The sequence below is a fragment of the Lissotriton vulgaris genome, chromosome 6 (assembly GCF_964263255.1).
Source record: "Lissotriton vulgaris chromosome 6, aLisVul1.2, whole genome shotgun sequence".
In the NCBI taxonomy this organism is placed as follows: Eukaryota; Metazoa; Chordata; class Amphibia; order Caudata; family Salamandridae; genus Lissotriton; species Lissotriton vulgaris.
This window is the reverse complement of record NC_141694.1, coordinates 410,971,029-410,988,627: the sequence shown is the minus strand read 5'-3', so window position 1 is coordinate 410,988,627 and position 17,599 is coordinate 410,971,029. Positions and strand designations below refer to the sequence as shown.

Sequence of the window (17,599 nt, the reverse complement as noted above, 5' to 3'; positions counted from 1 at the left end):
TTCCTGTAGTATGCTTATTTGTTTTGTAGTTTTAGCAGTGATTTAAAGACAAACATTAGTAAAGGTTAACAGTTGAGCACTCTTATTATAAAGCCAATACCTGTTGGCTATGCCAATGCTTTGTTGTTGGCTGTGCTTGGTTTCATGCTCAGAATTTGGGTTCAGTATCAAAGCACTTGTAATGTTGCACCTAACAAAATGTTGGCCTTGGAATCTTAAGTGTTGTGGACACGATGTCTGCATACAATGTCTGCTGCAATGTTTGTTGTAAAAAACATCAAAATAAAGTCTTTAAAACAAAGAAGTTATAACCGTACTTGGTGGCTCAAGCATTTGCTTTTTTCGGAAATGGCATTACATCCTTTTATTATCAGTGTGATAGTCCCACACTCTCACTGGATCTGATTTGGGCATGCTAAGTTATTGTACAACGCTTCCTTCCGTTTCCACAATGGATCATTGAAAAGTCCAACAGGGAAAACCTAACAAAGAAATAAACTACTGTAAGCCTATCAGTCTCCAAGTCAGTGAGCAAGACAGTGATTGCAACCCAAATGAACAATGTCTGCTACAAAAGGAAATCTTCGCTCAAGTTCATAGTTTCACCTGATAGTGAGTTAGGTCAATAACCGTGGCTGCTGGTGACTTTTGAAAGTGGTGAGGGGCGTTAAAAATCTTTTCAACTTTCACAGCAGACTAATTCCTGCTTCCCCACTTGACGAAACTATGTGATCCGAGGCAAATATTTTATTTTACCAAGGCCAACTTTACCTCATTGTGAGTTGAAAATAGGATTTGTAAAGCGCACTCATACCCAGAGGCGTCGAGAGGTAAAACTGCTGATGAAAGAGAGAAGTATAGATGGGTACAAAGCCAAGTTTTAAGTACTTTTTTGAAAGGCTAACAAATCTGTTTTTCTTTTCACTTCCAGAGGAAGAGAGTTCCAAAGTCTGGTTGTGCCAATTGTAAAGCTTCTACCACCCCAGCAAGCCTTTTTAGATCTCGTCCTACGCAGCACGCATGCGCTGTATAGGAGGAGACCTAATGCCATTGGCAGAGCTTTTTCAGCAAAGAAGTGCGCGCGTTGCATGCTTGCAATGCAACGCGTGCACATCTTGGTGATTTCCTTTCGGGAGCGCGCTGCGCCATATGGTTGCGCCATACGGTTGCACGCTCCCGAAAGAAAATCGCCCATGCCCCATCCCCCTGCTGCCACTTTCACAGCTGCGCGGCTTTACTGCCGCGCGGCCAATGCTTGTTTCTATTTGTTCTATTTGCGTGCGCAAGTTTAAACTTGTTTTCTTTGAGTTTGGCTCGAGTTCTAGGATTGTAGTTCTTTTTTAACTTTGACTAAAAGGCGCTCATCTGATGGCATCTTTAGTTTATAAACACGCACAGTATTTGTTTATTTACAAACTTCTATTTTCTATCATTTCCCTCGGCTTGTGTTTGTTCGTTTTTCTATTTTAGCTTTTCATTCAAAACAAATGTTGAGTTGATGCAGAGACTCAAACCCACATAATTATGTAGCACAACCTCTACCTGAAGGGACTCAATTGCTTTACATGAGCGCACAGGAGATTAAATAGTGTGCCCTGAATGTTGAGCCGACGCCGATACTCAAACCCGGCTCCTTCCAATACAATTATTACCTTGGGAGACACTCATTTTATGGTCAGGCAGATTATATGGACAACATACTAAATTGCTAATTAGAGTGACTGAACATCAAGCATAAACATATTTCATTAGAAAATACTACTGTAAAGATCACATGAGGTTTAAATTATGATAACGCACAGGAATGTAAATATCCATCAATCGCATTGACGGTAAGGTCTCCAAAAATTAATCACTTGTCCTTAGTCTGCCTCAATATGATATCACAAGATGTTTTTGGCATTCATTTTTTCCTTCTGTTTCAATGTTTACGGTGCCGTGCGCTGTCAGTCACCATTACAGCCACATCATTATAATGTACGATCTCGACCCGAAGGTATTCAAGCATTTTATGTGAGCCCTGCACAAGGTAAATGATTTATCCACAATGTTGAGCCCAGGACTCTAACCCACATCGTTAAATAGTGTGATCTCGACCTGAAGGTATTTAATCGCTTTGGATGAGCGCACAGGGAGATTAAATGATTTGCCCAGAATGTTGAGCGACACCTATGCGGTGCATTTTCACATGTGTTTGTGTAATTAACAACTGTTAAACTCTCATAGTGTTCATACTCCATATATACAACGAGGCCCACTTCTTGAATGGCAGCCCCTGCCACAGTAAATTGGTGTGCCAAAAAACAATGGCAAAACTAATAGGTCTGCATTGGCATTCAAAAGGCGAGACCTATTGGCTATGCCAATGGTTGTTGATCTTAGGGACTGTAAGATTGTAGGCTGAGGAAGACCGAAGAGGTCTGGAAGGAATATACCACTGAAAGCTTTGTCTAAAGCAGGGGTCTTCAAACTATGGGACGCGACCCCCAGAGGGGCCGTGGAGTGATAGGAAGGGGGTCGCGCATTCCCTTCACACTTCTGTCCAGGCCCATAGCTTCAGCCCCCTCCTTTCCCTTAGTGTCTCTCAGCCCAGGCTGCTGCAGTGCAGCTCGCGCTGCTGGGGGCTCGGCTGGGAGGTGTCTGGAGTCTTATCTCCGGCCGCCTGAGCTTTTCACAGGTCTTTAAAGACCATTTGCATATTTACATGCCTTTGTTAACTGGTTACCTAGGCTTAGTTTTTTTAATGGTTCCAGTACCCCTTGGGCCCCCACTCTGCCTATTCCTTACATTTGTATTTTTACACTTACTGCTGTAGTGTGAGTATGCATTTAATGAAAAGAAATATAAAGTTGGGTAGCCAAAAGAAAATTGCCTGCCCTGTGTTGTTTAAAGAGCCCACAGAGACCTGCTCTTGACACTAAATAGAGTTATAAATAAAGTATGCATTAATTAGCTATGTGACTTTTCTGTCTATGTTCTCTTTAATTATCGGTCCTGGATCATTGAGGCAGCCCTAGAACACAATTAAAAGTGCTTTCTATTTATATTTGCTGTTCTAAGTATTCACAGATAAGTGCTAAAAATTAGTTTTAGATGACTGCTTATTTCTGGACCATCAAAATAATGAGCTGTATCAGCACATTATTTATTTCCTCCACCCTCGATCCCTGATTAATGCCATTATAGCAATAGTTTAACTTATATCTGAAACCCTACGCTTCAAGTTTCTGGGAATGCACCCTGCATTCAGACAACTCACTCCTCATTCTCGCCTTCACTTTCACGCTCGCCCTGCACTCACACTGATGAATCAATCAATCAATCAATCAGAACAATTTGTAAAGCGCTGTACTCACCCGGAAGGGTCTCGGAGCGCTGGGGGGGTGGGGGGAGGGGTCCGTTACTGCTCGAAAAGCCAGGTCTTGAGTTGCTTCCTGAAGGAGAGATGGTCCTGGGTCAGCCGTATGTGGATGGGGAGGGAGTTCCATGTCTTGGCCGCCAGGTAGGAGAAGGATCTTCCTCCGGCGGTGGCTCTGCGGATGCGTGGTACGGTGGCAAGGGAGAGGCTGGTCGATCGCAGCTGGCGGGTGGGCGTGTAGAAAGTGAGGCGGTTGTTGAGGTTTTTGGGGCCCAGGTCGTGGAGAGCTTTGTGTGCGTGGGTGAGGAGTCTGAACGTGATCCTCTTGCTGACGGGGAGCCAGTGCAGGTCTCTCAGGTGGGCAGAGATGTGGTTGTGGTGGGGGATGTCCAGGACGAGTCGTGCGGAGGCGTTCTGTATGAGTTGAAGTCTTTTCTGTAGTTTGGCATAGAGGGTGTTCCCGTAGTCCATTCGGCTGGTGACGAGTGCCTGGATGACCGTCTTCCTGTTTTCGGTGTGGATCCATCGGAAGATCTTACGGAGCATGCGCAGGGTGTTGAAGCAGGATGACGATACGGCGTTGACTTGTCTGGTCATTGCGAGGGCGGAGTCCAGGATGAAGCCCAGGTTTCGTGCGTTCGTCCGTTGGCTTGGGGGTGGTGTCCAGGGCAGGGGGGCCATCAGGAGTCGTCCCAGGCGGAGGGGGATGATCCCAGGATGAGGACTTCCGTGTTGTCTGAGTTCAGCTTCAGGCGGCTGTTCTTCATCCATTCGGCGACGTCCTTCATTCCCTCGTGATGGCTCTGGCGTTGGCTGGGTCGTTGGTGAGGGAGAGGATCAGCTGGGTGTCGTCGGCGTATGAGATAATGTTAAGGTTGTGTTGGCGTGCTATGGCTGCGAGGGGGCTCATGTAGACGTTGAAGAGGGTGGGGCTGAGCGAGGATCCTTGAGGTACGCCGCAGATGACTTCGGTGGCCATGGATCGGAACGGCGGGAGGCGGACTCTCTGGGTTCTTCCGGCGAGGAACGAGGTGATCTACTCCAGAGCTTTCCCTTGGATTCCGATGTTGCTGAGGCACTGTATTAGGGTGCGGTGGCAGACTGTGTCGAATGCTGCAGAGAGGGCCAGGAGGATGAGGGCAGCTGTTTCCCCGTTGTCGAGAAGGGATCTGATGTCGTCGGTGGCTGCGATGAGGGCGGTCTCAGTGCTGTGGTTGGCTCGGAAACTGGACTGTGAGGGGTCGAGGGATCTGTTTGTCTTGAGGAAGGCGGTGAGCTGTATGTTGACGGTATTCTCGATGACTTTGGCAGGAAAAGGGAGGAGCGAGATGGGGCAGAAGTTCTTGAGGTCGGTGGGGTCTGCTGTCGGTTTCTTCAGGAGGGCGCTGAGCTTGGCATGCTTCCAGCTCTCTGGGAAGGTGGCGGTGTTGAAGGAGATGTTGATGATGTTTCGGAGTTGGGGTGCGATGAAGGAGCCGGCCTTGTTGAAGACGTGGTGAGGGCAGGGGTCGGTAGGGGATCCGAAGTGGATCGTGTTCATCGTGCGGGTAGGGTCTTCGGTGCTGACCGGGGTCCAGTTGCAGAGGGTGGTGGTGGGGGCGTTGTTTCGGTGGTTCGGTGCGTGGTTGGTGCGTCGAAGCTGTTGTGTATGTCGGCAATCTTGCGGTAGAAAAAGGAGGCGAGTGTGTCGCATAGGTCTTGCGAGGGTGTGATGTTGTTGTTCCCGGTGCTGGGGTTAGAGAGCTCTTTGACGATGCTGAAGAGTTCCTTGCTGTTGTGGGTGTTGTTGTCCAAGCGTTCTTTGAATGATGTCCTTTTGGTGGTGCGGATCAGCTGGTGGTGTGTACGGGTGGCGTTCTTGAGGGCGGTCATGTTTTCTGTGGTCTGGTCGTGGCGCCAGGCTTTTTCGAGGGTGCGGCAGTTTTTCTCGGATGTTTTGAGTTTGGTGGTGAACCACGAGGCTTTTTTGCTGCCGTGTCTGCTGGGAGGGTTCTTCAGTGGTGCAAGGTCGTCGGCGCAGTTGATGAGTCACTGTGTGAAGATGCGGGCTGCTTCGTTGGGGTCCGTCGTGTTGGTGGGAGGGTTCTGGCTGAGGGAGGTGGTGAGCTGGAGCACTAATAGTGATCACAATGCACTCACAGCGATCACAATGCTCTCACACTGATCACAATGCACTTACACTGATCACAATGCACTTACACTGATCACAATGCACTTACACTGATCACAATGCACTCACACTGATCACAATGCACTCACACTGATCACAATGCACTCACACTGATCCCCATGCACTCACCACACTATTCACCCGTTCACCCTGCACTCGCACTGATCACCATGCATTCACAACATTCACCCGCTCACCCTGCACTCAGTGATCACAATGCACTCACACTGATCACAATGCACTCGCATCATTCACTCGCTCACCCTGCACTCACCATTCACCCTCTTACCCTGCACTAACAGTGATCACAATGCACTCCTACTGATCACCAGGCACTCACACCATTCACCCGCTCACCCTGCACTCACAGTGATCACAATGCACTCACACTGATCACCATGCACTCACAACATTCACCCGCTCACCCTGCACTCACAGTGATCACTCTGCACTAAAAATGGACTTGCGTTGTTCACCCTGTACCTCACCCTGCGGTCACATGAGCACACTACACACCCTGCATTCATGTGACACTTCACTCACCTGTCCCCCCTCACTGCTCAATCTGTAGCTCACTCAAACAAGGCCATCACTAACCATGCATTTATTCGCCCCACTCTGCACTTACAGCCGAACCCAAATTCATATGGTCACCTCACTCACCCTGCAGTCACTCCTTTTACCCTACTCTCACACTGTTGCATCGCCCACCGTGCAGTCACTTGGGTACTCTTGTCACCCGTACAGGGTTTAGAAATTTTTGTCAGCAGGGGTCCTTACGCCTGAAAATCTCGGCATCCAAAAGTTTGAAGACCTCTGGTCTAAAGGATGCAGGGCCTGTGACATGGAGTTACAGTCAGTGCACTTCTTGACCGGAAGTCAATGAAGAAGATTGAGCGCCGATTGTACAGAGACTCATTTCATAATTTCCGAAATATGGCTGTGCAGGCAAGAAAATTACATTTCTAAAAAAGTAGGTTAACTGAGGATGCTGAAAATTATCCAAAGAAAGGCGCTCACAAAGACCATTGGCATGCAGTGCCAAGACAGTTGCCACGAAGCGCTAGAATAGCAGCCACAGGTGGGACAGTGTTGAAGCACATGGGTTTCTGTGTCTGGTCCAGGCGAGGTGACATCTTAGCTATTGAAATGATGCTTGGATTATGGAAAGATTTATGAAACTGATGTAGCTGGACCACCAAGAAACGTTTTATTCTGTGCTCCACAATCGTAAAGCACATTTTGGTAAAAGGAAAATTCTTACATGTAAATAATTTAACCTGAATTCATGTCTGTAAAACACAGCCCATTTTTAATCAGTTTTTTCCCAAGTTTTTAGTTTATGTGCTTGCTCTTTCTTCAGTATTCAACGTGGCATGGTCTTACATCTAAGTTCTGCAGGGGCAGGTTCTTGGTGCTGTGCCAGGCTGCTTTGCTGGCCCCCCTCCTGCTGCCTGCAAAGCAGATGGGTCCTGAAAGGGAATTTCTCAAGGCAAATTGGGTGAACGTGGCCCTGTCCTGTGAAACCCTCCAGAGGTTAGTGATAATCTCACACATAAGAGGGCACAAGGCAAGCATGTGCTGCAGAGTCTACAAGGAGGTCGCAGCAGTTCAATGCAAAAAGCGCTGCCATTAATCTCGGGGGTAGTGGGGTAAGCTATCAGTTTAGAGTGGATCTGACTAATGACGTGTTGAGATATCACATGCATAGCTGCCAAGCGACCCGCTCTAACCCAGTCATCTACTCCTGGCTTTTGAAGCAGCTGCGCATTGTATTCTGGGACTTTGAATCCCATAGTGGGAAACGAGAAACGACATGTTCCAAAGGCTGCTGGATGAAAATAACGGATTTTCTGACAGGTGGGGATTCGCTTATAACGATTCCCAAAGGTAGAAGTACAGAAACTCGCACTGCCAACATTGAAGTTCATTATAAGCAAAACACAAGCATTTGTTAACTGCTGTTCAGTGAGGACGTGCCCTATGGGTACTTTGACTGTTTAATGTGACAAGACAGTGATTGTGCACCTCAGTGCATTCACATCAGCCCCCAGTGCACCCCCCCATTCCACTGATAAGTTCAAAGCAGAGTAAACAAGCGCACTGGTGTTTCTTTATTAGCACTTGCCTGTTGTGAAGTTCCAGCTTAGTCTGGGAGACCAAGGACACCAACCAGATGCCAGAGTCGCACTAGCAGCATTGTGAGCACAGCGCTTCTCCACTCCTCAAATGCTCCCAGCCTTGCTCACTGCCCGCAGCCGAAGTGTCAGACCTGACTCCTTCCCTTCTCCTCACCCCAGCTCCCCTACTCTCCTTGAAGGCCCCACGTGATGTGCACTGTACGTGCTCAGGGAAGGGAAGAAATGGGGGGGGCTGAAACATTAAGGACATGGGCGGCTGGTGATATTTGAAAGTAGTGGGGCGTAAACTAATTTGCATATTGCACCGCAGCGAGCGAGCCCGAACCTCCTTAAGGGGGTTCGGGAGGGTTCTCCACCCGAGAAAATTTTGAAAAAAGAGAAGAAAAATCGTGCGTTTCCAAGCAAATTTGAGAAATCAGGAAGGTTAATAAAGCAATTGTGAAAGTGCAGTTATTACATTAATAGTGGTCCTAACATAGGCACCTGCTTCTTCAGTATAACCACAGAGCTTCATACATTCCGTCCTATTACGCTGCTGAATTCAGACTATAAGACTTTCATGGAAATCTCAGCTCTAAGAGTAGAAGAAGTTGCACAGCAGTTGGGAAACATCCTTTACAAAGCATTGGGAACCACGCATTACGTTTACCACATTTCCACTAGAACGCATGTGACTTTATCACACATGTCTTTCCACACAGTTTATAGTGTTTAGGTGCTACAGAATGTACTTAATATGCCATTTGATGAGTAAAATCTGTTTAGACCCCAAGTAGAACAAACACTAGAAAACTTTTAAAAACAGAGATAACTATGCATTTCTGAGTACCTCACTCACAGTATTTTTTTTATTTAACAAACAAGTAGCAGCATTCACTTTTTGTAAAGTAAATCAGCACGTCTCTCTTTCAGTGTAGCGAACTTGGCAATAACTTTATTGTTGAAGTCCGGTATTTTTTGGACTAGCTTGCTCTCTACAGAGAGCATTGCCAAAGCATTGAGTCTTTCCTCTCGCATGGTGCTTCTGAGGAATGTCTTAATGCGCTTTAAGGCTGAAAAACATCGTTCAGCTTCGGATGTTGTCATTGGAGTGGTAATGACAATTTTTAGTAAAGTCACTGTCTCTGTAAGTGATTTTTCCATATTCAGTTTATGTATTAAAGTCAGCAAAGTCAAGGCACTTGTGGCCTTCCGGTACACAGGCATTGCATACAGTACAGTCAACTCAGTTCTCAGCTGCTCTTTTTTGAACATAGGATATGCTTCCACAGCCTCATTCAGAGCACGCTCCGGGAAGGATTCATCATATTTTGCAAACTCTTTACTTTGCAATAATGTGGCACTCACCAAATGTTTAGTGAATGAAAAACATTTGTATGCCTGCACAATTACAATGTTACATATCTCCTTTGCAATTTGAACCAGAGTGGTGATGTTTTGCCTGCTGTTTACAAAAGCGGAATGCTCCGGCAGTTTGCTCTCTAAATTGTCAACCCTATCTCTCACTTTCCTTATGCTTTGTACAAATGTAGTGGTAGATTCTTTCACAAACTGAGTATCTACGTCTTTTCCTTGTAACTGATTGTAGAACACGTCGACAACACGCATTATTTTATGAAATAAAAACAGTAAGAACTGAAACTCTGTCTTGTAATGTTCTAAGAAAGCCATGGACTTTATTCTGACTTGTGTAATCAAACTCTTCATTGGCTTCTATGGCGACAAAACATTTCTCAATGCCCTCCCTATTTTCAAAGATTAGGTTGACTGTACAAATGTTAAAGTTCTAACGAGTTGAGGATCCCCTTGGAACGCTTTTGTCCAGATCTCATGAAGGGCTTCTGTTCTTTTAGGGGCTCGTGAGAAGAAAGCTGCTATGCCTCCTATATCCTGAAAGAAAATTTGTGTCTCTAGGATCTTTGATACTGCCTGTTGCATAATAAGATTGAGTTGGTGGGCGTAACAGTGCACATAATGAGCATTAGGGTACACATCTTGAATTCATTTCTGTACTCCACTAAGGTTTCCACTCATTACAGACGCACCATCATAGCTTTGTGCGATAAGTTTTTGTTTTTGAGGCAGGTCAGTAAAAATTAAGTTCAGTTGACACAGTATAGATTCAGTAATGGTTGCTGCATTAGAGTCTCTTAAATGTGTGAAACCATAGAACCTCTCCACAATGTTTCTGTCACTGTCAAGGTACCGAAACACTAATACGGACTGTGTCTTAGTGGCCACATCAGTGGTGTCATCAGCCTGACTAGCCTCAAAGTCTGTGTTTTGCAACTCTTGCAAATTATGGCTTCTTATAATTTCGAGCATACACTCAAGGAGTTCATTTTGTATTGTTTTAGAGGTGCCCTTAAAGACTGTAGCACTCGCTAACTGTGTTTCCAAATCCTTGTCTATGCTTGCTATTAAATCCAGTAGGCCTCTGAAGATCCCAGGTTTTGAGGAACTTTCCGATTCATCATGGCCTCGCAATGCCAGTTCAAAAGCACCACAGAAATGAATGCAATCAATTATCTTGGATAGGATTTGTCTGTTCCTTTCAACGGCTTCATTGTGTTTATGTATGATTTTTCGGTATGCCTCATTTATCTGCTGCTCAATTGGTGCGTCTTCCCCCAACATTCCCAGCCTCGTCAGGTTTTCCATATGCTTTCTTGTGTATGCATGCTTCTTTATTTTTTCCGACAAATGCTTCGAGTCTGTAATTCCTTGACGTGTCCAAGAAAAGTCACCACCACACAGCAAGCAGAACAGAGAATTTCTTATAGGACACCCTGTAAGCCAATCAGCTTTTGTGTACCAGGCATTTGAGAATGTACGTTTTGACATTTTTCCTCTGTCCTGGGCAGTTTTCTCTAGGTTTATGTCAGGCTGATGAGGTCCTAATTGCTTTAAATGTAGTTTTTCTTCAAGTGGCCGTTCCTGGAATGACCTTGTAATCAGCTCTTGTACTGTATTCTTGATGGTGTTGCTGGCCTTACCAATATATATATCAAAGAAACCTGCCAATAATCAAAGTACAACGTATAAGGTGCAGTCCAAAAATATCAAATTTCAGCATAAATACATATATCTTGTGCAGTACCGTAATACATCTCCAACAGCTCCCCTTTCCACAAAATGACTGCTAAAAATACAGCCTTACTGCCTCTCTGTCCATAGTGAAAAGATAACAATTTATTTTTGAAACACTAGGGTAATCAAACAAAGACTGTGGGGGAAAAAACATAACGCTCCAATTTTTTTCCTTGCAGTTTGCATGCAGCTCTTAATTGACAGTTATTAGCTCGCTGTTGTATGTTACGATTTTAACTTAGAAACTGCAAGTAGCAAAAGGAACTCTCTGACAAAAGCTGTGACTCACTGACCTATTTACATCATATCGAGTTTGTGATCTGCATCAGTTACATGTTCTTTGCAGCAGGCACATTAACCTTCTGCGCTGCCGCCAGCTGCTATTTCACTACTCGGACCACAAACATTGGCTAGCTCTGCCAGACTTCCAACGCACCTCCATATATAGGCCAACAACTGATTTTCAATTTTTTGTTTTATATAACTTGCACTAGACCCGAGACATCTGGTATCAGAGCGCTTAACATGAGCACCAGTTTCGTTACATTCCCATTAATGGCCAAACCTTAGAATAAACCTTAAAATCCATGCCGGGGTAATTTGCCCCAACATTGTCAGGTATATATCAAAAACAACAAGGGCACCCAAACGAGTCAGCATAGGACCTCGGGGAACATATTTCTTAAGCAACAGTGGTCCCATGCATTGATAGGTACAAGAAAAATAAATATAGACACACTGGAACTATATTGGGTAACGTGATTTGTCCAGCCGGACAGGGATCACAAATTTTTACTTATAAAAGGATTCAACAAGGTAATACCTTACATTCAAAAGAGTGAGACACAAGCCTGTGCCCACACGTTTACAAATTGGCAAAGTGAAAGGATAGAAAAAGGCAGAAGGGAGAGAATTTTTAGGCAAAGAGTGAACGATTTCTGAAAATTGAAGAATGACAGAAATTCAATTACACCATTATACGCATAGCACATTAGGTATACATTCAAATATATGGTGTTTCAACAAGTCGACAGCGTTTCGATCCCTTAAACACAGTACATGGGATCATCATCAGGACAATCAATAAAGCCTAAAGAGTTTTTTTACACAATAGCCTTTAACACGGACTATATCAAAGCCGTGGGGCAAGATAAGTGGCAATTCCACGGTTGTTGAGGAGGAGGCAGATAAGGATACGTGCAATGACGGAAGCTTACTGTCCAGGGACGTGTCCATGGCTGGCGCGTCACACTGCGACGTGCAATACCGTTAGGACAAGCCCGCAATGGGCACTGGGTAGGAGGTTTTAGCGTGTGGGCAGATCCACCATGGGGCAACCAAGTATCACATTCGATCAAAGTTCACTGACGCCAAGGTCAGGCGTACACGGCGTTCGTGGTTCAGTATGAAGGGCTTCGTGTATGGACCCTTGTGATTCAAGCAGCCCGTAGTAGGGAAACAATCAATTCAGAGCCAAAAAGAAGGCGCGAGCACACGAGCCAGAATTGAAGGCTTCGTGTATGGACCCTGGTGGACCCTTTGATCGAATGTGATACTTCGAACCGATTTTGGTTGCCCCATGGTGGATCTGCCCACACGCTAAAACTCCTACCCAGTGCCCATTGCGGGCTTGTCCTAACGGTATTGCACGTCGCAGTGTGACGCGCCAACCATTGACACGTCCCTGGACAGTAAGCTTCCGTCATTGCACGTATCCTTATCTGCCTCCTCCTCAACAACCGTGGAATTGCCACTTATCTTACCCCACTGCTTTGATATAGTCCGTGTTAAAGGCTATTGTGTAAAAAAACTCTTTAGGCTTTATTGATTGTCCTGATGAAGATCCCATGTACTGTGTTTAAGGGATCGAAACGCCGTCGACTTGTTGAAACACCATATATTTGAATGTATACCTAATGTGCTATGCGTATAATGGTGTCATTGAATTTCTGTCATTCTTCAATTTTCAGAAATCGTTCACTCTTTGCCTTAAAATTCTCTCCCTTCTGCCTTTTTCTATCTTTTCACTTTGCCAATTTGTAAACGTGTGGGCACAGGCTTTTGTCTCACTCTTTTGAATGTAAGGTATTACCTTGTTGAATCCTTTTATAAGTAAAAATTTGTGATCCCTGTCCGGCTGGACAAATCACGTTACCCAATATAGTTCCAGTGTGCCAACATTGTCAGGGACGTGAAAAACCTTATTTCCACAGACCAACCAGTGCAAAAACAACATTTCTGCCGGTTGGTCAATATTGATGCAAAGTCAGGAAGGTATGAAAATGCTGGCATCTTTGGACTTATGACAAACCCCTGAAGGACCTGCTTTTTCAAGGTTTCCCACTTTATAGGAAACAGCTGTGATTACATTGTTCCACAACTTCTGGTGCATGAATGCGACCTACGTGTTTGTTATAAATGAAAAGTTGCACGTTCTCCAGGTAATTCATTTCGAGCTAGCTAGCACGCCTGGAACCGGTGATTCATCTAAGAGCAGTTCCTGAGAAAACGAGGTTTTAGTTACACAAAGCTCTCTATGAAGGGATCAGACAAACATGAGGATCAGTTGAATGTCATTGTCATATAGGGGAAAGAAGGAGAGACCAGCCCTGGGAGAGACACAGAGAAAGTTTGTCAGAGCTACACAAACACACGCCCACACACAGACACGCACACACATACAGACTCGCACACACTCACACAGACACCCCCCTCCCCACACACACACACACGCTCACACACACATCCACACATCCCTGGGACATAAAGCACACAGTTTTGCATAGGAAGGCCTGCAGAACTCGCCCCTCAGACGGTCTCATGCAAACATATATTCCCCCCTTTCTTCTTCCGGGATCATTCGCTTCTCATCAGCTGCTCGGCGGATTCCCAGAAATCAGATAAAAGCAGGCAAGACATTCAATGGCACAGTTATCAAAAGCACATGCTGGGGGCAAGATAGAGGCAGATGACAGAGGAAAGTGAACCCCTAAGTCCAAGCATTAATGTAACATTGCTCAGCAGTCTGGCACCAAAGTCAAAGCAAATATTTTATGTATGCTGAAAAAACCTCCAAAACCTGCCAACTCCCTCTTAAAGTACAATTGCAAACTTACCAATAGATCTGTTGCAGAGTGCGCACAGCCACTGGTTCGGGCACATAAAACCTGCACAATAAAAAGTGGTGGAGCATCAGGGACTGTTGTGAAGGCACTGGCATTTCAAACTAAAATTTTATATATTAAAAAACAGCCACCTAGTTATCCATGTTAGTCATTCTGCTTCGTTGCTGCTCAGATCGCCATCCCAAACTATGCCAAAATAAGAGTAGGTTGTAGTTTGGACCGTTCAACGCGTGACGGCTTGCCCACGCATCACTGCAACCTACTCAAAAACTGCATTTGAAATTCATAATGCTACTCAAAATAAGTTAAAAAAAACTATTTGTATTTATTTATTCTATTCACGGACATAGCACAGACATGAGCATTGGCATTAAGCCTCAGTCTCTTTATCCTTCATGAGCAGTGTGTCACCCTGGTCAATGCCATAAGACAAACTTAGTACCTGTGATGGGTATATGGAACCAAGTCAGAAAATCATCCACAAGGTGTCTGTGGGCCTCTGCTTTTTGTTTATGACTAGACAGAGCTGGGAGAGTATGGAGAGGAGAGAAAAAAACTGCTGATAAAGAAAAGTGCATAGGTAAAGTGGAGACAGAGCTGATAAGGGCTGAAGAATAGACAGACAAGAGCTATGGTGGAGGGGAGAAGGGGAGTGTTAGAAGGGGCCAGGAACGGACAGAATGCTGAATAGGGACAAAGCAAATTAGAAATAGTGGGAGGGAGGTGACAGACCTGGGAGCACAAAGGAAAGAGACCTGTTACAGAGGAGTGAGGATATAGACCGTAGATACATGATAAAGTAGAGCTGCATTGGTGGCAGCTGTGGGCAATAGGTCCCTTCCTGTCGGTGAATTAATGATAAATGGTCACATCGGCAGACAATGCCCATGTGTCAATGGGGGCCCCCTGAACAGTTGGACGCCTCCTACACTGCAAGTGCCTGCTCGATAAAGCAAAGTGGTTTTCCAGAAAGTATGACTATATCTTGTTCTATGCCATTACACATATTCTGCAAGGCATGCCATGTGCAATGACATGGCTTAGACTAGAGGGTGAGAAGGCCCCCTACAAAACAAGAAATCCTGGGCCCCCCGTACTGCGGGGGCCTCCATTACACCCCTGTAAATTAAGATAATTCATTTGGATATAAAGCATAAGTGTGTGGACTCCAAAAACCCATGGTAGCAGCTTAAATAGGATGACAACCTGAATTGGCAAAAGATGATTTTGAAGATTGGCTATTGCATATTGAGAGGCAGAACACTCAACCCGGGGCCACAAGGAAACCAGCTGTGCTGCAGTCCTATCAGCCTGGGGCTGCTGTACTTGGTATATGCTCCTTCCTTTGTGGGTCACCTAGAGAGGAATAAGGCAGTTTTTCTGCAGATCTATTGAATTCAGATATTGTGAAAGTAATAGATACAACCAGAAACATCTAATTATTGCTGGCTAGCTATAGGAAAGGAGTAAAGACATAGCACCCCGGTAGCATCAGTGCGTAGGTTCATCCGGTAGATGGGGTGGGAAACATTCAGTACTCGTTGCTGATGTTATGGTTAGTGTAGTTATGGTCGTTTCTAACTCACTCAGTGCTACTCAGACCTCTTCAGAATGCCTGCTGCTGAATACTTCAGTACCAGCAGTTCGTCCCTGCCGGTAAGTTTCAATGTGTCTATTTTATGCAGGAATTCCAAGAGCTTTAAAATCGCTGTGAACAAGGGATGCTTTAAGTGCACTGGAGTTCCGGCCGTGGGGTGTCCCATTAGACCGTGCACTTCACAGCGAATGTTCTCCCCACACAGCTCTGGAGGTTAAACGTAACTATTACGAATCTGAACGGGTGCAGCGGTCCTAGTGGTTTCCTGTTATTAAATGCCTTAGATAGCTTTGTACCTGAGCATTAATGCTTGATCCATTAGTCACAGAGTGTATTAAAAGTACCAGCAACCAGGTCAGCTGATACAACATGGGAGTGATCGGACCCTAAGGTTTTAGTCCCTCAGGCTCTGTGAGCCTGGCTGAGCGCCCTTTTCAAAGGTAGCAAAGTTTGTGGACCTTGACTTCCACCCGGGTACAGTTTTTTTCTCACAGCAAAATCTTTTTCACTATAACAGCGTCTAGCCAAGCAAAATGCAATCTGTATCAAAGACGCAACTTGCATATTTGTAACTTATACCAGGTTCGAACATGTAGCCAGAATTTTTCTCTGCACCTTTGCAGCACTTTTCTATTGGGGCTATATTATATGCGTAATACCATCCTGGGATTACTAACCCTGGAGTTTATTGCCATTCCATGGTGCAGTTTAACAACAGTATTCCCACTTACTAGTGAGGAATGGGCAACATCACTGAGACACACACCTTTCTGCATGTGCACATTTTACCACACACATTTCACCAGGCTTTTCTTTTCTTAGGAAAATACACACATGGAAAACAATTCGAGATTGCGGGGGAAAAAACGTATTACTAAACTACTATTAACTCTAATCTTGGGTTCCGGAGTAGCGTGCTACTTGCTGCAAAGCACTTTAATGCCTCATCAGGGGAAGCAAGCGCTATATAAATACAATTACAATTTCCGCCAGGTTTGAAATTATGCTTTTTCATTTACTGCCAAATGGGGATTATTGCAAATCTTTAAGAGGGCCTGACTGTTTGTTGTGAAGTGTGTCTGTGGAGACCCGTTCCTTTGCGTTAATTGAGGATACACGCAGCACAAGCAGTCACAAAAGTTACATTTAAGAACGGTGTGCAAAATGCACGAGGTTGCAAAGGTTTCCACAGAGCTTCTCAAAGTTTGCAATAAGAGGGAGTAGAAACGGAGTTTTTTCCCGGAAGGAGATGTGTAATCTGACACAATAAACTGAATGAATTGAGAGGTTTTTTATAACCACCGAGCCCCCCCCCCCACACACACACACACAGAGCCCCCCCCACACACACACACAGAGCCCCCCCACAGACACACACACAGAGCCCCCCCCCCCCCACACACACACACAGCCCCCCACACACACTCACGGAACAGAGGGAAAGGAAATCGAGAGAACAGAGGGCAAGCCGCATCGGAAGAACAGACGGCAAGGAAAATGAATGAAAATAGGGCAAGAAAAACTGATGAAAAGAGGGCAAGAAAAACGGATGGAAAAGAGGGCAAGAAAAACGGAAGAACAGAGGTCAAGGAAATCGGGAGAACAGAGGGCAAGGAAAACGGAGAACAGACTCAGAGGGCAAGAAAAATGATTGAAAAGAGGGCAAGGAAAACGGGAAATATTGCCTTACATGACGCATATAATGCACTGTGGCCTTACCTGTACCGTGACGGTGAACGGTGAGGCGGGAGTCACACACGGTCTGCTGCCTGCGCACGAGGCGAGCTCCAGGCTAGAGATTAATTTAAGAGTCGAAGTCACAACGTCACAGCGGTGGGCGTCCCGAAGTCACACAGTGATTGGCCTGCGCGTGGACCACTGGACCAGCCAATCCTGGTGCTGCATGCAGCCCCAGGATTGGCTAGGGGGGCACCATGACTGCTCGCCCAGTCGCCCTTTGCAACCTTGGGGGCTGCGGCCCGCCCCCTGGTCCTCTCTCTAAGGGGAACTTCAGCAGGGAAACTATCTGCGCATGCTGGGGCTAGTTTCTGACCAAAAATTCACTTGCGCAGTACTGCTGCAGCTGAGTGAACGGTCACTCAACCTGCAGCAGGCCCA

General features: G+C 45.6%; 1 protein-coding gene across 2 annotated transcripts in view; it reads left to right on the top strand.

The window, feature by feature from the left end:
• Nucleotides 1-17,599, top strand: part of LOC147707398 (glutathione S-transferase 3-like) — a 138,809-nt gene that overhangs the window by 44,418 nt on the left and 76,792 nt on the right. The window lies entirely within an intron of this gene.